General features: G+C 40.8%; 1 protein-coding gene across 1 annotated transcript in view; it reads right to left on the reverse strand.

Moving 5' to 3' along the window:
- The window catches only part of LOC311289216 (tripartite motif-containing protein 16-like), a 696,468-nt gene that overhangs the window by 456,501 nt on the left and 215,601 nt on the right, over window positions 1-24,366 (reverse strand). The window lies entirely within an intron of this gene.

Here is a 24,366-nt window from a genome sequence, read left to right on the forward strand (position 1 = left end):
ACATTAACATGAAAGGGACAGTTTTTAATGGCTGCTGGAATTATGCCAAGGTACACTGGGAAGCATATATCAGTGGAAATATGCAATTATGCCCAGCCCGAAGGGGGGAACTTGGAATACACATGACCCCAGGGGGCTGCATATTGAGAATCACTGGGGTGTCCAGCCGCAGGTGGAATATTTCAAACCCAGGGGTGGCAAGGTGGCTTGCCGAGGGAAAGACACATGCTCAGAGAGGCTTACAGTGGACTACACACGTGGGGGTCGCCCAGAGGCCGTGTTAGGTGTCGCCCAGCCTGCAGCTCTACAGATGTCTGTTAGCGAGACGCCATGCGCTAGAGCCCAAGAGGATGCCACACTCCGGGTGGAGTGGGCCGTCACACCAAGGGGGCATGGTCGACCTTGCTGCTGGTAAGCCAAAGCAATGGCGTCCTCTATCCAGTGAGACAACCTTTGCTTGGAGAGAGCCTTTCCCTTCAGCTTCCCACTATGACAGACAAAGAGCTGGTCTGAAGTCCTGAAACACTGCGTTCTGTCTACGTAAGCATGGAGGGTGCGTACTGGACAGAGCAGTGCCAAGGCTGGGTCTGCCTCCTCCGAGGGCAGCGCTTGCAGGTTCACCACCTGGTCTCGAAAGGGTGTGGTGGGAACCTTGGGCACATATCCAGGCCGGGGTCTCAGGATCACGTAAGAGTTAGCCGGTCCAAATTCCAGGCACGCTTCGTCAACCGAAAATGCCTGCAGGTCCCCTACCCTCTTGATGGAGGCCAATGCAACCAGGAGCACTGTCTTCATTGACAGGAACTTAAGCTCCACTGATTGCAGAGGCTCAAAGGGAGCACTCTGCAGAGCAGTTAAAACCACTGAGAGGTCCCAAGAGGGAACGAGAGGAGGGCGAGGAGGATTCAGTCTCCTCGCTCCTCTCAGGAAACTGATGATCAGGTCGTGCTTTCCAATGGACTTACCATCAACTGCATCATGATGTGTGGCAATGGTGGCACCATACACTTTCAGGGTGGAGGGAGACAGCCTTCGCTCCAACCCTTCTTGCAGGAAGGAAAGCACGACACTGATCGGGCCTTTCGTGGGTTCTTGAAGTTTAGAAGAACACCAGTTGACGAAGAGGTTCCACTTCAACGCATAGGCATGTCTCGTGGACAATGCTCTAGCGGAAGTGATGGTAGCCACCACCGCTGGTGGTAGGGTACTCAAACCTGCCTCGTCCCGTCCAGGAACCACACATGGAGATTTCAAAGATCGGGACGAGGGTGCCATAGGGTGCCCCGTCCCTGAGAAAGCAGGTTCTTTCTCAGAGGAATTGGCCAGGGAGGTGCTGTCGCGAGGAGTACTAGTTCTTGGAACCAGGTGCGGTTGTGCCAATACGGGGCAACCCAAATTACCTGCTCCTCGTCCTCTCTGATCTTGCGCAAAGTCTGCGCAAGAAGGCTCACTGGGGGAAACGCATACTTGCAGAGGCCCCGCGGCCAGCTGTGCGCCAGTTCATCCATGCCGAGCGTGCCCTCGGTCAGAGAATAAAACAGGTTGCAGTGGGACGAGTTGTGGAAGGCAAACAGATCTACCTGTGCGTCCCCGAACTGATTCCAAATCAGCTGAACCGACTGGGGATGGAGTCTCCATTCTCCAGCGAGAGGCCGAAACCGAGACAGATCGGCTGCACGGTTCAGGTCTCCCGGGATATAAATGGCTCGAAGCGACCTCAGATGCTTCTGACTCCATATGAGGAGGTGGCGGGCGAGTTGCGACCACCTTGTCGGTTGATGTACACTACTGTGGCGGTATTGTCTGATCGGACTAATACGTGCTGACCCCTGAGCAACGCACAGAAGCGGTGCAGGGCGAGACGTACAGCCTGCAACTCGAGGTAATTGACATGCCAAAGGCGCTGGGGTCTTGTCCAGGAGCCCGCGGCAGCATGTCCATTGCACATGGCGCCCCAGCCCATTGTGGAGGCATCTGTTGATATAACAACATGCCAGGAAACTCGTTCTATGGGCACTCCAGCCCATAGAAAACTGAGGTTCGTCCACGGGGTGAAGGTCTGACGGCAGGTCGAAGTCACTGGGACTCGGAGCGTGCCGTGTTGCCATGCCCACCTCGGGACTTGATCGCGAAGCGGTCTCATATGAAGCAAACTGAGCGACGTTACTGCGGCTGCGGATGCCATATGCCCCAGGAGCCTCTGAAATAGTTTCAGTGGAACCGCACTCTTGCCCTCGAACTGACGAAGGCAAGTTAGCAGTGACTGCGCGCGCTCGCTCATAAGCTGCGCGCACATGGCGACCGAGTCGATTTCCATACCGAGAAAAGAGATCCTCTGCACTGGAGCAGAGTTTGCTCTTCTCCCAGTTGACCCGAAGGCCCAGACAAGCTAGGTGCCGGAGCACTAGGTCCCTGTGTTCGCAAACCTTGTCTCGAGAGTGAGCTAGGATCAGCCAGTCGTCGAGAGGAACAAGGGCTGCCTCGACAACCTTCGTGAAGACGCGAGGAGACAGGGCTAGCCCGAAAGGGAGAACCGCGTACTGGTATGCCTGCCCCTCGAATTATATATATATATATATACTGGTATGCCTCATTTGCATATGTAAACATGACATTTCAGAAAACTTGTAATACAAAAAATGTCTGTCTCTATATAAGTGAAAAACTGGAAAGGTTTTATGGTGATATCTATAACTTAAAATTTTTACCCTATCCACCTGTAGTGTTTCGGCTGTGAATAATGCACCTATTGTTTCAATAACAATTACAAGAAAATGGGACCCTTATTTCAATGTTATACGGTGGATCCTTATTCAGGAGACATTGAACTTTCTAAAAATGTGGTATAACAACTTTTCCTCAAAAATGCCTACAGGGTTACACAATCTTGAATATTCGGACCTGACTACAGACAGAAGAGTGCCAACACAAACATTGACCGACCACTGAATTGTGAAAACCAGGAACTTAACACACAGATGAACACAAGACAGGTGATGCAAATGATGACGATGAACAGGTGGGTAATGAAGGGAGTGAGTTCAGGTGTGGAAACAGGATTCTGGGAACTGTAGTGAAGACGAAGACAGAATGGTGAATGTGACATAACTCCATTGTGGTGGGCATCCTGGAGTCAGTGACCTGGAGGGAGAACAGAGACCGGACAGACAGGAGACTCCAGGATGGTATCGTGGACCGTGGCGGAGCAGGCTGAGGAAGAGACCACGGCAGTGCAGGTTGAGCAGGTGGCCACGGTGGTGCAGGCTGAGCAGGTGGCCACGGTGGTGAGGACCCTTCGGGCGGCCATGGCGGAGCAGGCTGGTCCGGAGGCCTATAAAAAACAAGCAATACATTGACACTAGAAACCTTGTATAATGACAGCATTTTTATAACCGTTTTGGTCACATTTGGTCGGGAAAAAAATAAAAATGAGCTATTATTATTATTATTATTATTATTTGCATCTGTGCAATTGGTCAAATCGGTGTTACCGTGAGCGAATGAATTGCATTCCCGCTTAAAACGAGCGCTCGTAAATATTTCCAATAAAAGTTGTGCTCATCCTCAAATGTGCATCACTGGATCATTATGGATCATCGCGAAGTTGTTGTGTTTGGTGCTGCTGCTGTATTGTATTTGCGGAGAAGACGTCGGACTCTGAGATTTTGGGTTCATGCCACCCTCCAGGACTGTTATCAATTCAGAGAGTATCACCGGCTGGTGCAGCAGCTGCGGCTTGATGACAAGAGATTCCAGCGGAACTTCAGGCTGGACAAGGAGCAGTTTGACAGTGTGCTGTCAAAAGTGACTGTCATCATGATGGCTAGCACTAATTACCGCCATGCAACATCTCCTGCTGAGCATCTGGCTATATGCCTGCGGTTCTTGTCCACAGGGGACTCCTATCGCACTATTGCTGCCAGCTATCACATGGGAGTGAGCACTGTGTCCAACATTGTCCGAGAGGGCTGCAGGGCCATTTGAGACTCCATGGTGGAGGAGTACATGCCAGTGCCCACCACAGAGGATTGGCTGAGCATTGCAAAGGGGTTTTACCAGCGGTGGGCTTGCCCCAACTGCCTTGGATCCATTGATGAGGGACATGTGATGATTACATCTCCTGACAATTCAGGGTCCATGTATTTTAATTACAAGGGGACTTATTCAGTTGTGCTTCTGGCAGTGGTCCATGCCCAATACTGCTTTCGGGTAGTGGATGTGGGCAGCTACGGAAGGACGAGTGACGGCGGTGTCCTGGCCAACTCCACCTTCGGCCGGGCACTACTGGACAGGAGTCTTGGCCTGCCACAGGATGCTCTGCTGCCGGGAGCTGAGCATCTAGGACCGCAGCCACATGTTTTTGTTGCTGATGAGGCCTTCCCACTGCGCCCCAACCTCATGCAGCCTTTTCCTGGCTCCAACCACTCTGGCAGGTGCAGAGTATTCAACTTCAGGCTGTCACATGCAAGGCTGATTATTGAGAATACCTTTGGCATTCTCACATCTCAATGGCGTATGTACAGAGTCTGTGTACTCTGTGTAAAATGGCATCTCCATGAACGCGCGCCGACCGTCACCGGAAGGCAGTTATTTTCGTTTATAAAGTTTTAAATATGTATATTTTTACGACAAAACCGCACGGATTACCCTCAGAAGGCCTTCGTTTATCCCCTTGGAGCCGGATGGATTATTTTTGTGAAGGATGCATGCACAATTTGCGACTTGGAGCAGCTGGACCCCATTGCTTCACATTATAACCACTGAAAGATCCAAGACATTTTCTAAAATAACTGAAAATGTGTTCGTCTGAAAAAAGATTGACATATGCATCTCGAACGGCTTGAGGGTGAGTAAATCATGGCTTAAATATCATTTTTGGGCGAACTATCCCTTTAAGGCATTAAAGCAATGACAGAAAAATAAACCTCGCCCCTGAACACAATTTATAGATTATCAAGATAGAATATGCTAATCAATGACTTAAAGATAACTACACATCAGCAACATAAATTCATCAACTAACCATTCAGAAATGTACTGTTGCATTCTATGTTGTCACTTCTTCTTGAAATTTTCAGTGCAGAGACAGAGCGCATTTAGGCCACGCCCACACCCAGGGGGAAAACAAACCAACCGTCCCCATTGACTTTGCATTGCGAGAGGCTGCCTCCTTGTCATTTCTTGCTTCTAACAAAAGACAGAAAAATGCCTAAAAGCTGCTATGTGACAAGGTGTACAGAAAACAAGCTAAAAAACCCAGAAATAAGTTTTTATAGCTCTCGACCCCAAAAAACGAGTGTTTAGGACATAAAAGTGGATACAGGCAGTTGAGACAGAGCGTCACGTGTCTCATTGAGAACTAACGTACGCCCGCAGGAGGAGACCGTAATCGGCGACACAGGATAGTTTATCTTACAGAAATATAATATATAAAACTGACATTTGGATATTTGACTCACCAGTGACCAAATGTTTAACTTACTGCAGATGTAGTGTATTTTTAGTGCATACTGAGTGTCAGGATCCCACAATTTACCCATTCGTTCCAGCCTGTATCCACTTTTATGTCCTCAAACGCTCGTTTTTTGGGGTCGACAGCTTATGAAAACTTATTTCTGGGTTTCTTAGCTTGTTTTCTGTACACCTTGTCACATAGCAGCTTTTAGGCATTTTTCTGTCTTTTGTTAGAAGCAAGAAATGACAAGGAGGCAGCCTCTCGCAATGCAAAGTCAATGGGGACGGTTGGTTTGTTTTCCCCCTGGGTGGGCGTGGTCTTCAGATTATGACGCGTTGCGCTCTGTCTCTATGTCTGTGGGTGCAAGCTGTTGAAGCTCCGCCCTCTGTGCCGTGAGGATCATGTCATTTGCATTTAAAGGAACAGACACAAAACAGTGCGTATTTGCTAACCCTCAAAAAGTGACAACTTTAACATGCTATATAAAAATATCTGTGGGGTATAGGGAATGTGAAGGTGACGTCACGCCGTATTGCATTATGGGTCTGCCGCCATATTTACAGGATCCCGCTCTACTCCGCTGTGTGTTGGAGGCTGTGTTTGGATTTTCTGTTGAGATTTTAATAAACGTTGATCTGGTTGGTCAAGTGCTGCTCGATCAAGAACTGCCACAGCAGGTCACACGATCGTCCAGGGGGGAAACTGAACAATGGAATACGTTTTTTTTTCAGCTTTCCTTCCTGGAAAAAACAACAAGGGAAGCAAGTTGAGGAGCTGACGAGAAGACGCCGGATAGTGTGGGTTGCTGCAATCAGGAGGAAAAATTATATTTATTTTGTTTTTTAATGAACAATTTGCTTTGATATTCTGTACATCTTTTTACATGCCTTTTTAAAATGTTTGTGAAGTTTTTATATAACTGCTTAATAAATACATTAAGTGACTTTTATCTGTTTCTGTACAGATTGCATCCACAAAGACCCTTTAAGTACACATAAACTGGGATGGGCAAAGATACATCAATCTTTTGAAATAAACTACCAAATACCCTCATTTTTACATGTGTCAACATTAACTGATGACAAAAAGGCACAGTTGTATTTAACAAGGTACCCCATCTTGTGGCAGTACGGCCTGTGAATGAGGAGGTCTTGTATCCAGCCACTGCAAAACTGTTCATGAGCTTGATGGGATTTATATGGGATTTATAGCTATCCCTGTAAAGGCAATTCTAAAAAAAAAATCTAAACACATTATAAATGTTAGAAATGTATTACTAAAACATATTACAAAGACTGTGAACTGTGAAGTACTGAATTATCGAGTTAGACCGTTTTCACCATTGCTGTGTTCCGGATTTTTTGGGCGGGGCTAAAACGGGGGCTCGATGACGCACTGGAGCCCCTGAGCTCCTGGACACGCCCCTACTTGATGACGCACTGGAGCCCCTGATGCTGCCCCTCCCCTAACAATATAGCACATTCATTCACATCAGTTTGCCGATCGCGAGTTACTGTCAGTACTGTTAGTTACTACAGCCTACAGTTTGCTAGCTAGCTATGCCTTCGTCACGGAAATGCGTACTACCTGGATGCGATCATGGACAAAACAGATCGGTGTCCTTACTTAAATTTCCGAAAAACCATCACATCAAGAAGAGGTGGATTAATTTTGTGAAGAGCCACCTTGATGGAGTGCTGAGGATCACCGCCAAAATCCGCCTCTGTAGTGATCATTTTACACGGGATAGTTTTATAAACTTTCGTCGGAGACAACTGGGATTCACAGATAATCCGCTGTTACTGGTGAATGGGGCCGAACCGACTATCTCCCGCCTCGGCCTTCATCCTCCCGTCGCGCCGACAACTGGTGCCATCGTCGGCAGTGCGAGCCCACCAGTGAGTGTAAGTTGCCTTGTGTGCTTATGTTATAATTATAGTAGGTAACGAACATGGCTTTGTAAAACCTAGGAGCATCCATTCCGGCTGTAGCGGTGACAGTTGAGTGTGGCGACGGCAGCTTTCCCGCGAGTGGGCGTGGTTTCAGCGCAGCCAGCGGACACGCCCCCAGCGTTTGAGAGCAGAGACTACTGCTCATTTTTTCAAGATTTTGATAGCTTATTTTATGTACTTGCCGGCTTTTTTATCATTCAAATTTGGCTGGGTGGCTAATAACACATGTTTCTGTGGTGTGACAAACTCAGAACACATATTTAATTTTGACTTTAAACTCCTGCAATCCTCCTGTGTACGCACTCCGCTCACACAGAAAACCGCTCATAGCCAACTGTCTTTATAATATATGTCTACATATTTTATGTAATTTTGTTTTGTTGTAGAAATGTGTTTTTAATTAATTAATTTAAATAAAATGGTTACGTAAAAAGACCTTTACCTCAGAGAAACTGACAGTTGGGATGTCCAGTTGGTATGTCTTGTTTCTTGCCCACAAAAAGTATTCTCGTCACTTGATAAACTTATGGTTGAGCCCCTGTAGTCACTTGGACTATTTAAAAAAATTTCTTTAATACGTTATGTTATTCTATGGTCACATAGCAACGTTACAGAGGACATTCGGGACGTTAAAGGTACAATATGTACGAATTTTGTAATAAAATATCCAAAAATCACTTGAACAGTGTGATATATTTCCTGCAGTTGTGTACTTACTATATCCCAAAAGTTCCCAAAGATGTTAAATTTCAGAGATATTCCAATTTTAAATGTTTGGCCGTCCCGGGTTTCCGCTCATACTGCCATAGTAACCATGGTGACAGACTTGGTCAACTGCGTAGTTCTTAATGTCTATCTGCACGCTGTTGTTGTTTCGTTCAAACATTATGGACCATGGCAAGCAGACTTTGGGGGAAAAGGACAGAGTCTAAAACTAGGATCAATATCAGCGCGGCGTTTTCGAGATGCCGAGAGCTCCACGTCCTTGACAAACTTCGACTCAACGCCGCTCCTACATGTACTTTATTAGACAGGTGAGCAAATTTACATAAAACTAATCAATGTTATATAGTTCAACATGATGAAATGTTAGAATATGATCTGTATGTTATTGTAATGTTGATCTAGCTTACTGCTTGTCTCATACAGACAAACTAACACATAGAATAACATTATAACTTTCAACACACTCAGTTTAGTGTGATAGTGTAGACCAAGTGAAACAGCGCTGAATTACCTCACAAGTTTCATTCGTCTAATAAACTGACCTGTGCGAGTAGTAATTCTGCACTTGCGTGTAGTTCGATAGAATGAAATGTCGTGTGGCGCTGATATGTTCTACAAATGAATGGGCCTGTTCCTATTGTTGAAGCCACTGTTTATCATCCACCCAGAAATAAATAAAAAAAAGTTTTTTAATGATTTCTCTGTATTTGTACTTTCTCACAGTGTTATTATATTGAGTGGTTTTAATATACACATGGGCAATATCAATAACACTCTCAATCAGGGATTTTATATTATTCCTTGATTGAATACAACAATCTGTGGATTTTCCAACTCACTGTGAAGGCCACATTCCACATTCACTGGACTTACTGTTCATAAAGATACTGTATACAGATCACATGCTCTATTACAAGAATGCTCTCTAAACAGCTAAAACTGATTACTATTCTACTATAATCAGGACAGATTAAGGGAACACAAGAACTTTGTTTAATATAGTAAATAATATCTCACGGCCTTCCTTCTCGCCTATATTCTAGTGATTTATGTAACAATTTATGACCTTTTTTAATACCAAAATTGACAACATCCATCAACAATTATCTCATCAAAATAATATAGCATGTGATCTGTTGCATCTGTCTTCCCATGATTCTCTTCTTTCCTTATTTTATAGTTTTGAACTTCCGAATGTTGATGAAATATCAGGTTTTGTTTGGCAATCTAAATCTTCCACCCGTCAGTTAGATTCTCTCCCTACTCACTTGGTCAAAGCCTGTTTAATTTACACAGTAAAGACTATGCATTGTTTTGTATACATTTGATTACTTTTATGTAGTATTTCTTGTTTATGAAATAAAATTACTCGTATCTCGATATAAGATTTTGGTCATATCGCCCACCTCTAAGTGTAGGCAACTGCTTTGTTTAAGCTTATTGGGATGGCCAAATTTTTTGCATGGTAGGCTTATTCTTTTTTCACTCAAAACGTGAATGTAGTGATGTATGTGATATGTGTAAATCATCACAAACAGTAAATGAGCTATTGCTCTGCTACAGTATAAGCCTGTTGGGATGCGTCATGATCAAAAGCCCGCCCCTTCCTGTCGTTGACAGCAGAGGTATGTGTTTTAAATGTGTAGCTAGCTGTTATGATCTTAGTATTCAGTGATGTTATACGATTTTTTACTTGTTTATTGTGACGTTGGGCCATCAAGGCTGTGCGTGTTTGTGGTGTGCTGCTAATGTTCAGGTAGTTTGAACGGTTGGCTGGTTTTGGTTTGGTTGGTTGGATTTTAACTTGCAATGTGTTTTAGGGTGGCGTGCCTTCAGGGCTTCCATCGGTGTGGTATCGTGTCATAATAGCCAGGTTGGTGCACCAGCTGTTGCTGATTTATCAACTAAAGGATCTACCATATGACGTGCGTGTGTGGGCGTCGTTATCAAACTATAGGGTGAGTATGGAATTACTTTTGTGCCAATAATAATGAACGTAACTTTTCAAGAAACTAATGAAAATATAAATTGAAACTGAATAACATATCTTTGAAACTGAAAAAGTTTCAATTTTGTTTTACTTCGTTTTAAATACACTGCATGTTTTGCTAACTGTTTTCTTATCTTTCTATCGCTGATCTGAACTTACAAATGCGCTTCCAGAGTTTTCATTTACACTTCTGAAGTTTTCGTTTACGCTCCCTGAGTTTTCGTTCGCCGTTCTGACACATTTATCTCGTGGGGGCGGGGCTAGTAGCAGTGTGTGTTTTCATTGGCTACTGAGTTTTTGATTGACAGCTTCTTGACCTGGAAGTGAAGACGTCAGTGTTGTGTTTACATGTGTGGATGTGAGCGTCTGTAAGTGCAGCTTTCTGTGTCATTTTAGTGATATCAAGTTTATATCTGTATTTGTTTGCTGCTACACTATATTGTTGAGATGATAAACTATATTGAATAGTTACATTCATTATTGATTATTCCCTCCCTTATGGTTACGGTTATACAAAAAAAATGTGAATTGTTTTTTGTTTCTGTCTGTTAGTGTTTACAGACCAAGTGTCCATTTGAACTGGTTGGAATGGACCTAATTGGAAAGTTGGTAAAGACTGACCAGCAAAATCAGTATATCTGCATTATTATTGATTATTGCACCAAATGTGCACAGGTGTATCCTCTGACATCAAAGTCGGCTGCAGAGATTTTCTGCAGAGCGGATTCTTACTGATCAGGGCAGAGAGTTTGTCAACACTGTAAGAATTTTTATTTTCAACTACACAAATGCTTTTATGTACTGCATGTTCTTCCCTGTTTTAAAATATTACTCAAAAAATATAACAAAATATTATTTTCACATAACCCCTGTAGATCAACACTAAGGTCTGCAAAGTGCTTGGAATTAAGAGAAGTCTGTGTGCCCCGTACCAACCCTCAGACCAACGGACTGGTGGAGAGACTCAGTGGCACCATACAGAGCAAAAAACTAGCAGCTATGCTAATCTTTCTCCTGTTACTTCCCTGTTTCTATCTGGCGATGCCCAGCAAGGTATTTTCTGAGGTAAATCTTTACTTCATTAGAAATTTTATCAATGACTTTCAATATATAAATCAACTACATGAATAAATAAATAAATTCCTGTGAAATATAAAGTAAAAAAAGAGAGAAATCCTGTCAGCGTATGAAGTTAAAAAAATGAATCCTGTCAGAGGCTGCTCTTTTTCCACTTCCTGGCAGGAAATGTAATTTTCTGAGGTAATTTTTTACTTCACAAGAAATGTATTTAAGCAATTAATTTATTAATTGGAAGTTGTTGTTTAACATTTCTTGTGACGTAAATATTTATTAAACAAAAAAATCTGTCAGGGATTGGAAAAGGGGCCGTCTATAGGGTTATGGCTAAGATTGAGTTCATTTTCTGAGGTAAAACTTTACTTCATAAGAAATTTTATCAATGACTTTCAATAAATAGATCTAAACTACAACTGAACTAAACTATAAATAAAACAACATGAATGAATAAATACATTCCTGTGAAATATGAAGTAAAAAAAAAGATAATTACGCAAAAATGAAATAACACAATATAAAGAAAACGAAAAAATATTATGCAATAAAGTACAGTAATAGAAATATAGAAAGAAAAATATATCAATAGTAATAATGTTATAAGTATATATACAAATCATTTCTGTCATAATATTTTCATGTTTTAGAAAGTAATTGTAAACATTATAAAACTTATAACCATACCCCTTTTTTTTCTATTATTCTTAGGATGGAAACCCCAAGTCGGCAAGCAGCACTCAAACTGAAGTGTGTGGGTAACCACAGGAGCCAAAAGGCTTTAACTTTTGTCTCCAACAACAATGCAATTGATGTTGGAGCATACAGGGTTACCACACAATCAGTCCTAACAGATGGACAGACATGTCACATCACAATAAGAAACGGAAGTGACCCAGAGTTTGAAGAGGGTGGGTCGTATGTTGTTAAAAATTTCACCTTCTCAAAGAAATATGGCCGGACATGTATTTTTATAAACCGCTTAATCAGGAAATTCAAAACCTCACCACTGGCCATAACTGAGGAGGCAGAGAGAGCTGCTAAGGAGGTCCTCTGTCCTCCTTCCCCATGTGTAACTGGGGAAGAACAGAACATCTTCTCAAGCCCTGGGTACCTGAGTCTGCGGGGAAATATTGAGATAGTAAGTTAATTTAAAAGCATAATTGAATATCTAGTACATTATCCTGGTATACTTAACCTAGGTAAATGTAAGCTATTATACTTGTGTTTCTCAATCACAGTCCTAGAGTACCCTAACACTCTTAACCTTGATTGGGAATACATAGCAAATATTCAGTGTTGGGGATACCTGGACCAGGACTGAGAAACACTCATCTGTGACACTGGGCTCTTATTTTCCAGGTGCAAGTGGCCAGGATGACCCAGTTTCCCATCCTGGACCTTTGTCTGAGATGTGGAACTACTACCAGTAAACTCTACGACATCTCATTATGGAGAGACGAGGCGTTGGTGGAGCTGTATGTTGGCGATAAGGTGGAGGTCACCCACCTAAGAGCCAATATTCGGCCGAATGGAAAAGGAAAAATTTGACTCCTCCAACTACACAACTGTCAAGGTAAACAAATATACATTTCAAAGATTATGAAAGACAAGTAAACAATCGTTAATAAAAAATAAGAACAAATAATTCAACTGCAAGCATTGAGATCTTCGTAATCGTAATCGAATCGGGAACATATATATTGATACCCAGCCCAAGGGTGAACTAAATTAAGTCAAAGAGGAGAAAAAAAAAACAATCTTACATCGATAGTTACAATCCCAATGTTGATACCAGTAAAATCAGCATAAATGTTATATTTCTTCTAAATATTTACATTAATTGTATATTATATACAGTGTATGACCAGGGCCGGATTAACATAAGGGCTAGGTGGGGCTGAAGCCCCAGGGCCCGCGGGATTAGGGGGCCCGTGATAGGCTGGAGGAAATGAGATTGTCAAGTCATAGGTGGTTGATTTGTGTATAATAAAATAACAAGAAGTTATTGGAAAATGTGCTTGACTGATATAATTCACCGCCCAATCAAGTTAACTCTACAATTTGCGCTATGACGTTGGGTCTTTTCGTTATGCTTTCATGTAGAACATGGGAATAAATCGCTCGCAGGAGTTCAAAAATGATGAAAAAAAGTGATAGTGGTGCACAAAAAAGGAAAAACACTCTCGAAAGGCAGAAAAGGGATGCAAAAATTCCTAAACTAACTAACTACTTGGGTTCACTTTCATCCGTGCCCGTGGAAGACCCCGAGTGCAGTGGCAGCAGCCCACAGTTAGCTTCACCCTCCTGCGTCGTCACCGATCCGCGTGTTTTATATGTCGAAGAAGGTAGGCAAGCAGCTGAAGTAAGTTAATGAGTTAAGCACTATTTGGATGGTAATTGTTTCTCGTGGAGTCGTAAGGTATTTTCAGTATTTATAGGGGCTATATAGTCGGTGATTTTATTGCAGTCTGAATCCAGAATGTCAGTGTTTTTTCTCCCACCACCCACCCGCGTAAAAATCCCTGGCCGAATTACTGTTTTTTGACGAACATCAAGGTCCAATATATCCAAGGTACATGGGCATTTTTTGCCCCGATGAGTTTTTGTCTTATTGTAATATTACATAATATAAAATAAATATATCACACAAGTAAAAGCGCAGTTTTCCCCAAATATCAGCACAATTGCTAATGTGATATGTTATGCAACAATAAATGAGTTGACCAATAAGTTAACATTGAGAGTTACGTTTTGGTTTATCGTCATTTCGCTGATGGAAATTCCAAAATGAAACCACAGCAGAAACAATCTCTGAAACTGATAGTGGTGATTCGTTACTGAATAATCCGCGTTTTGAACGAATGGGTTCATTTAATGATTCATTGACTCCTCGTTTGCTTCGTCGTTGAATCAAACAGCCGTTTGAACAAATCGGTTGAATGAATGACTCGCTTATTAAGACAGTGGCTGAGTCCCAATTCGCCTACTTATACTACGACCTAAAAGTATATACTTTTTTTGTGACGAAAAAGTACATACTTTTGAGTGTGTAGCAAAAGAGTATGCACGTTCTGGGACATACTTCGATGACGTCATGCAACGTATAAATCTAAGACAGAAACATAAAAAAAAATAACGTTACATAAAAAAAGACACTTGCATGACACTGTACTAGAGCCTTTTTATTTACCCAACAAGATAAACACGGTACTTTTTGGGCACAACATAAACCCATTAATATTACGATACAATAAAATATAACTTTAGTTAGGGTTAAACATTTTAATTCTTACACTTAAAAACTGAGGGCGCATCTCCGCTGCTGCAAACGGTGTGTAAAAAATACAGTCGTATTTTTAACTTTCTCCTCTGCTATTGACGCAGCTCGGACTCATCTCTTCAATCGGACTCGATTGTTCACCACACCGGCTGCCATGCGCATCACCACCATCACCACAAAGCTCCTCCTTCCCGCACGCAATGGGTTGTGGGCAGGGGTTAAATTGGGATTTATTATGTGGGGGGGGCTCTCCCTAGGGGGGTCCGGGGGTATGCCCCCCCGGGATTTTTTTTTGAAAAATAAACTATTAAATGGTATTTTCTGGAGAGTTTTGTGCAAAGAAATGGAGAAATTGAGTCTTACATGATATGTGAAAAACTGCAAGGTTAAGAGCATATTTGCATTGTTGTAGTATCAACAGGTATTAGGACATTTAGCATTTACATTACTGTTAATCAGCAGTGGTGGAATGTAACGAAGTACAAATACTTCGTTTCTGTAGGCTTTACTTAAGTAGAATCAATAGTGCATACGTTTGACTTTTACTTCGTTACATTTTGCAGCAATTATTATACTTTCTACTCCACTACATTTCTACAACGTTTCGTTACATTTTCTGATCAGTTTTCCCCCTGCCAAAACAGGGATTGAAAAAAATGTCCTGTTTTCGGTGCTGATGCGGTGGTGACGCGTTCATGTAGCCTAATGGTGCGTTCACACCGGACGCGTTTAGCGCGTCAGGCGCGAGTCATTTCAATGTTAAGTCAATGCAAAGACGCGTTACGCGCGTAAAAAATTCCTGCGGCGCGAATGAGGCGTTTAGCGCGGCGCGGTAGATGCGAATTCGCCTCATTCGCGCGTCAAGTTCGCGCGAATGACGCGAATTGAGCGTCTGGCGCGTTAAGCGCGTTATGCGCGAATGATTTTATTAGTGCTATTTGTGCATTCACGCGTTTGACGCGAATTCGCGTCTGCCGCCCGAGTTGAAAAATCTGAACTTCTGCGTCAATTCGCGCCGCGTTAACCAATCAGGAGCCTGCTTGCATGCTGCTGTCACGTGGTGAAGTGACAGTTTATAATGTTATTTTATGTTTGGCCTCAATAAATTATTTTGTAATATGACTAAAAATGCACAATAAAGCAAATAAAAACATAAAACTCGATTTCAGTATATGAGAGATACTCATTTTGTATTGAATGCTATTTATTCCATATCTATTCTAGATTATATGAAACATTATTAATCTAATGTAAAGACAACAAACACAATTTAGTGTATAAAAAAAAATCACAGGACAGGTTTCATTTTTGAAGGCTGCAGCTCCATTTATTATCAAAACAAAAATAAATCACAGATTAGGTGCGGGCGAGGGTGAACCTCGCGCCGGGCTGTACAGCGCGGGCTCGTCAGGCAGCGACCACCACTCGAGGCCGAGGCTTATACGGCCTACGCTTTCCTCGTCAGCGTCCTCACCGTTAGGTCCACCAAACCTACCTCCTGGAGCAAATTGTGAAACCCCTGAAACCCTCCGGAGGGTTTGGTGGACCCGAGAACAGCGACGATGTCCACTACGCTGCTGTTTCTGCTCTCCAGAGCATATACGAGCGGTGACTCTCTCGATTAATGCTAATGCTAATGCTCGATAAACATCTAAAAAAAGATGGCCGCCAACAGGTTTCGAAACTTTCGCCTCTGACGCGCGTAAATTTCGATTCAAACTTTTGATTTTACGCGCGTCAATTTCGCTCTTGACACGCGAATGCACACAAAGTGGTCAAGCGTATAACTAGACGCGGCAGGCGCGAATTTTGACGCATTTTCGCGTCCGGTGTGAACGCACAGTAAGGGTGGCGCTGCCAATAAAGCACCTAAAAGCTGTCACAAAGAACCATCAAAAGTAATGATTATGAATATGTAAAATATAGCAAGGAGACATTTTAATTGTTTATTAATAAACAAGTGTTTTCTGTGTCAGTGCCCTGCATAGATGAAGTTGACGATGCAATCTTCGCAGTAGTAAACTCGCCAGAGAGAAATGCACATTTCATACGGATTAGGCTACACAAGCAGCGGTCTGTTTTCTTTCGTTTTGAAAAGAAGACCTTCCAAGCTTTCTATAGATATATTTATCAGGTCTGTCAGGCAAGTAGGCTCCCTTATACGCTGAGTTTCGGTTCATTTATGAGACGAGAGTCCAGTTCACTCGCCGGCGCGTCCGTGTCGTGATTAGGCTATCTATTGTCTATATACTATATTTACTTCTTATTTTTGAAATGAAACATTGATTAAAATTAAGATACAATTAATACAAAACGAAATTAATTTTAAAGAAAGGCTTTGTGCTTTCTGTTTGAGGTCTCAGTGAAAGTTTCAAACAGTCTTTTAGTGCCACATTCAGAGCGGTCCCGTCCGTAACATGTTTTTTTCCTCATAAATGCGAACATGAAAAATAAAATAAAATGAATATGTTATGTTCTGTGGAGAGCCAACCCTTCTTCATCCGGTGGGTAGTACTTTGGTTTGCAGTGTAATTCACAGAATTACAAAAAAATATTTTGCCACCTAAAAGTTAAAGATTTTTTGTGTCACGTCCACGGCATGTGTAGCCTATTTCCCTCATATTAAATATAAAACGCTTGATTACACATTGTATTACCTTGTTATGATATAGTGACCCATACAATGTGCCAAACATTTTTTCCTTACCTTGTTATTCAAGGCCAGGGCACTTTTTGTACAACCAACGTTGTGCTGAACTTGACAAAACTGATCTGTTGCTGCAGCGGCGGTCAGTAGCTCGGGTTTTTTTTTTTTTTTTTTTTTTAAGGCAGTAGAAGGTTCTGGAACTTTTGCGCGCTTCCACATCCCGCGCAACTACGGATCTCCCAGGAACATTCATTATTGCTGCGTACATTTATCCATGTCGGAGTTCTGAGTAGTAGCCTACCTAGATGCGCATGGCATGCGCGAGCGGTGCGCGATCATGGTCGACTGACAACGAGATTAAGCAGCTGAACAAGAGTACGGCCGTGTTCCGATTGTTCTCATCTCAGCTCCGCCGAGACAAAATAGACATGCCATTTCAAAATCTTTCATTTATAATCAGAAATATGTTTTCAAAAGCATCACTTTTATCAAATTTTATGTGACATAATTTCCTATAGGCAACTGACTGCAAACGAGCAGGCTTATGTGCCGGGGCTGAGCCCCGGAGAGCCCCGGCCCAATTTAACCACTGGTTGTGGGCAATATTAGCCGTTAGAGAGTGCATTGATCTGCACTTCGAATTCTAACTGGAAATAGTAGACCATCCGGGTATCTTTGGAATACTCATTTCAACATACTACAATTTGGGACGTACTAATTCTAGTTTTGCATACTATTTAGGACGGATAGTATGCGAATTGGGACTCAACAAGTGACTTGCCACCAACTACTGTTCGTTTTAGTTTCATAATTAAAGTACCCTTTAATTAAAAATTAGAAATCATTTTATATTTAAATATTAAATAAAATAACAATCATAGCATTTATGTAATTGTAAATGCAGTGTAAATGTATTAATCATTTTTTACAGATATCCACATGAGAAACAATTACCATCTGAATAGGGCTTTAGAAAGCAAATGTTTTATTAATGCTTACTTTGTCCCTTTAGATAAAAATGAGAGAAATAGCCATAAATGCACTTATGGAAGGGGAGGGGGTAAAAATGTTTTATCAATAAAATGTTCCCAAAATGAACCAAGAAATTATGTAGAGTAATTTTTATCATGATGTTCCATCAAAATCTGTGCAGTAGAGGGTTAATGTGTTAAATAGCCTGGACTATTTAGTGTGCAAAAATAATAATAATAAATAATGATAAAGAAAAACATTGATTAAAAACAATTTTAAAAAATGTATTGCGGTAGAAGACTGTGGCAATCAGATGAAAGGGGGCCCTTGGTGTTGCTATAGCCCCAGGGCCCAAAGTCCTCTTAATCCGGGCCTGTATATGACAATATTTTTTGTATGACTGTGCCTTTATGTGTACCCCAAGTGTGGATTTGTTTTGAGCGCCAGACCCTCGAGGCAGTGTTGACGATTATTGGAGTGTCAGAAGATGACGGCATGCTCATCCTTTTGGACAGTGAGTTGGAAGACTTCACTGTACTAAGTCATTTTTACTCTGGCAATATTAATGACTTGGTACAGCAGCTTCAGATTACATTAAAAGTCCAGCACGTTAATCATCATGTGCTGAGACTACAACACCTGGAGCAAGTTCAGATCGTGGATCCAGTTGAGCCCGCAGAATTCCCGGACCTAATTGAGGTGGCAGAATCCATGGATGGTGAAAACACTGAATGAGGATTAAAATTTGTTTGTGTCATGATCATTGACTTTTATTTTGATTAGGTTTTGTTTTCTAAAGTTCTAATTAATTTCTATTTCTGATTGTTTGTTTGTTTTTATTTATACCGCATACTGCCCTGTCACTGAACGGCACATCATGGACCAAACGCTGCATGTTATATATCTGTATCATGTCTTATAAGGGTACAGAGAGTTATAAAATACAATTAAAATCTGGACAAAATAATACAAATAAAGAAACTATGTCATTAAGAGTGGAACACCATGTACTCCGCTCACTGAGGTTATAATTAAACAGGTTTTATTAAAATAGGAACAAATGGAACAAACCAAAGTTTTCAATATATTTGATCTGATTATCAAATAATTCAAGTCAAGTTGAGCTTTATTGTCATTCCGCTACATGTGGGGACATACAGTGGAACGAAATGTCGTGCCTCGCAGGACCACGGTGCTACATAAATACAGACATACAACAATGAAGTAAAAAACACTGTAAACCTATACACAACTAACCTACTGACAGATTTAACTATAAGTATAATATATATATATATATATATATAGGTATTTACCCTATACAAACTAAAAGAGTAAGGATAATAAATACAAACTATACAAATGCTTCACATAAATATTTACCCTATACAAACTAAAAGATAGAAGAAATTCACAAATACTGTACATGTGCAAATAGAGACATTTGAGTCAGCAGCTGGTTGGGGAACAGTGCGGGATGATTTGAAGTGCATGATTTGATGATTTGAAGTGCGGGATGATTTGAATTCCCTCCATCAATTCTATTTTTGTAAATGCTGCGTGACTTTTAAGTGTTTTAATGGGCGCGCGCGCTGAACATTCTAGATGCATTTGAACTGGAGCGGAGGCCGTTGCCATGGAAACGGGACAACAGCTTAACTGACACAAACAATAACTCCGTCTCTCACTGTTGTTTTCACTACTTTCAGGTAAGTTTAGTCCCCAAACTTACACAAATAGTACATACAAATGCTTCTGACATATAAATAACACGCTTCCGTTGAATATTTACTTTATAGAAATGATTTAGTGTTTTCGGGAAAAGTCCGCTAGCATCTCAACCGTTAACTGTTGCTAGTCTGTTTTTTAAATGGATATCAATGGAGAAGGAGAAGAAGAGGCTTCACAGAACCGTTTTTGTGAGGAAATAGCTTATTTAATGAATCGACTGCCTGTCCACTAATCTTCAACACGCTTTGAGCTAAACAATACTTTTGTTGGGAATGATATTAGGCTACCGTATATAGATTTTACTATGATCAAAAGGTTATTTTATGAGAGAATGTAAAGAAGGTAATGTCGCAACATTACCATAGTATAGTACTATTGAGTGATATTGTATATATGGTCTAAAAGAAAGTATAAAATACAGATGTTTTCTTTCTTTGACTTTAAGGTTTTACCAGTTATGATACGACTTGAATTTTAACTGATGTATGCATATGACACTGATATTATGTATTTTAATAAATAACAACAACATGAATTTAATTATAAATATTTGTATGTTGCTTAATTAAAATAAAACATTAAGTGTTGTGTCGGGCAATTCCAGCGTTATGAATGTGACATTTGAACTCATAATGACAGGTGAAATGTCTCAAAAAAAAAAAAAAAAAAAACCTTTTTACAATATTTAAATTGGAAATGCATATTCTCAGAGCACCCAATCTGGGGAATTGACAGGCAAAATATGTTTTTCTAAAATATATTTAAGCACCCCCAAAAAAAGGAAAATATGCATTATGGATGTGACTAGAGTTTTTGGTATACTGTTCGATTTCCTTTAAAGTCTGTGAACTTTTAAGTCCAATGTATAAATATTGCTATCCACATGATGAAGGGGTCTTAGCTGAACATAAAAATATAAATGTTTAAAATATATATATATTTTTATGAAGTGTATTATGAGGAAAAACCAACATTATGGATGTGACAAAAACCCTGTTATGGATGTGACGCGTCTGAAATACATAGAATCTGTTTGGAAAATCAACAATCAAACCATCATGGCACTTTTGTTGATGCATAATGGCTGTTTTGACATTAAGAAGACTGTCTGAAATGATTCTGAAGATTCCAATTTTTTTAGCTTGGATCCTACTGTACATCGTAATTCAATATGTAAAATAATTGACAATAAGAGAAGATGAGGGTGAAGGTGATGACTCTAAGGCTAGGCTATTTGATATGACACATTAATATAACTAGATTTTTATTCAATTTATTTTCCCTGATTGTGTGGTTTTTAGTATCATCTTACCATTTTATCCATCTGTCGTTGTGGTAGGCGTTTAGCTTTAAGATAACGCTATCTTCGAGCTGTCAAAACCTGAGCTTGAATGACAGGAAGCGCGAGCGAATTAGAGGGCGCCTGTTTCGCGCCTAAACCAATCAGGTTCCTCGCGCAATTGACCTATGGCTAAGCCACGCCCCCAAACGCGATGAGCCAATCACAGTGCGCATAGCTAACCCAATACACTCGGACATTCTTTGCTTCCACGTCCATTGAAATGCATTGCAGTTAGTCAGTTTTCATTCGTTTTTATATGTTTTTTCTTGTCATTTTAAGTTTAAAATGGTCAAACGGTGTGCATGGGGTACATGCAACTCCAACACTAGGTATCCTGAGAGGCTGGCTTACGGTGTGTATTTTTTACCCTTTCCCAAGCCACATTTCAACCGAGATAAGTGTCTGCTCTGGATTAAGTTATGCGGTTACTTAGACAACAACACCAACTAAACGTGGATAAATTAAACAAGGATGTCCACATCTGTTCTAAGGTAAGTCAACAACGTATTTGAACGTTATCTTTAACATCTCTAACGTAGCGTTAGGCTAACGTTAGCCTAGCTTCTAGCTGAACAAAATGGAGTATGTTTTTATGTTTCCACTGTTCGATCACGCCCGCGCCTCTCTCTCTCTGACACACACACACACACATTCCAGCATTGCAATCTTGACATCGCAGCCTGTTCATTATGCTGCGTTCACACTAAACGCGAATAGAGCGTCAAATTCGCGCGTATCGCGTCTAGTTCGACGCCTGAATATTTTGAATCCATTCGCGAGTCCAAAGCGAATAGGACGCGCGTATAAAGCGAGCGTTTGAAGCGAAATAGCACCAGACTATAACATTTACACTGTGACCTGTAAATCTTTGTCTAGAGCTGAAGCTTTTCATCGACCTTCTCAACAATAAAATTATTAATATAACCCTCCAATGCATAGTTAAGGCCCTTTTAGTGACTTTGAGATGATATATAATCTTTCTGTCTCCAAAAATCATCAATTGCCTTCTGTGAAATGTCTCCTACTGTGACAGCTGCCATAGCGCCTGTTACCGAATGTTTACTGTTTGTCCGAGTGAGTGGAGGGGGCGTGGCTTAGCCATAGGTCAATTGCAGGACGCCTCTCGACTAGGACGTGAATAGGCTACTATAAACACACAGACGGAACATTAAAGCAGAGACTATTACGGAAGACAGTCAAGATTAAAATACATTAACAATTAATGTTTGTCATATAGCCTAGGAGTTCAAATCACAGGTTTCCTCCACAGTCAGGTGAACCGATGGACATTATTGTCCGTAGATGTGAATCACTAGCAATCATGTAGCCTACGTTTTTGGCCAAAATCATTTCTGTCTTGAAACAGATTACAATAGTCATATGCATGATTTAATATGAAGCGTCCGTAACGGTCACGTCCGTAACGCATTATTATGCTTGTTCAGAGCAAAGTAGTGAGATGAATTGTCGATCCTAATAAGTATAAACATAATTTAGCTTTGTAAATAAAGTTTCAAGTTATTTGCATTTATAATTGTCATATTAAATAAACTAAACCTTTAAAACGTTATGGACGTGACAGTGCACTGAAGCGTCAAGACTTCTTTATTATAGTCCTTATAAATTCAACAGGCAGTGCTGTTATGACCAAATTAGTATATTTATTTCTCAGGCATGCCTCCATCTTTCTTCAAAATGCTTACTATTAAAATAAAGTTTAAAAAGGGGGGTCTTTGATACCTTTTTTTGAAAGCATGCAATATGGCTGGTTGAAAATGTAATTTAAGCATTGTTGCTCACCTCATATCTGGTGGATAAACAGGGCAATTTTCTTTAAATTTATGTTAAAGCACATTAATACAGTATATTACAGACCTAAATGGACAACTTAAAAAGGGTTTTGTTCTTTTGGTTAAAACTTTATTTTTTCATGGTAAAGATGACCTTTGCATGGAATTGCCCTGTGCTTAATGATGATGATATAATGCTTTGTCATGAATGATGGTATAAAAATATTTTTAATTAATTAAATATGTATTACATTACAATTAAGTTTTTAGTGTAATCTTAAACGTAGTTTTTTTGCGGCCTGCAATTTTGCTGACTACTTTGCAGCTAATAGAGATATTCATGCTTTTTTTCCCTACAGTAAACCACATATATTAAATACACATTTACTAGCGATATAACACCAAATTTATTCACAAGACCAATGCGCTAATATTCCACAAGAAACTGACTGTCATAAAACTTTGCGTGCCCTGACGTCACTGCCATTACATATAGGCTGAGGTGCCTCGTGTGATCCATGTAAGCAGAACGCTTTCTCCGATGGTAAGAGTAGTATGAAGCTGCAGACTCTGAGCCTGCATCAATTACTGAACTGAAATATACGAGCTTGATAAAAATGATCATTCTATAAAAAAAATTCAGATGGCACTTAGAGGCTTTTGCATCTGAACTCTTCATATGTTGTCTGTGAATTTTTTATATAATTTTTCGTGTTAAGAATGCTACAATTTAGCGGGTAGAAGTTTGATAGGGTTAGACTTTGTGAGAGCACTTTATGGACTACAACTCTTCGCTGCTTTCGACGGGAATCTGAAGAAAGAACAGCCCATTTTGTTTGAATGGTGATTGGTGACATTTGGGTACAAAACACACAGGCATCTCGATCTGTCTCCATAGATTATCGCAGCATTAGCACCGTGATTTGACAAGTGGATGGAAAATGTGTTATGGGGTGACGTCACATAGGTGACATGTAGTCTTTCTCGTTATGTCTTTTCCACAACTGCTAGCCAAAGAATCTTACAATATACTGTCAAACTCGTAACATGAAAAATGATATAAAAAATTCACAGACAACATATGTGAATAAAGTTTACAGTTTTGAACGATGTAGGCTACTCAACTCTTATCTGTATGACCGAAAAACTACAGAGTAGCCTATTAAGTTATTTTAGCTGTTAAGAGAAACATAAATCCAAATGAACGCGCCGCCGCGTTTGTCGAACACTAATTCAACATGCCAGAATAAAACCTGGCTTTAGAACAATGCATAGCGCCACTCGTCGTGGTGTGCCAAAACACTTAATATATTATTATAAACTTCAATATTTCATTCAAAACGCTCTGTGACATTTTGAAAAGCCGTGCATGATTTACTGCCACTAGAACCATGAACGTAACAGAAT

This window comes from Rutilus rutilus, assembly GCF_951802725.1.
Source record: "Rutilus rutilus genome assembly, chromosome: 4".
In the NCBI taxonomy this organism is placed as follows: domain Eukaryota; kingdom Metazoa; phylum Chordata; class Actinopteri; order Cypriniformes; family Leuciscidae; genus Rutilus; species Rutilus rutilus.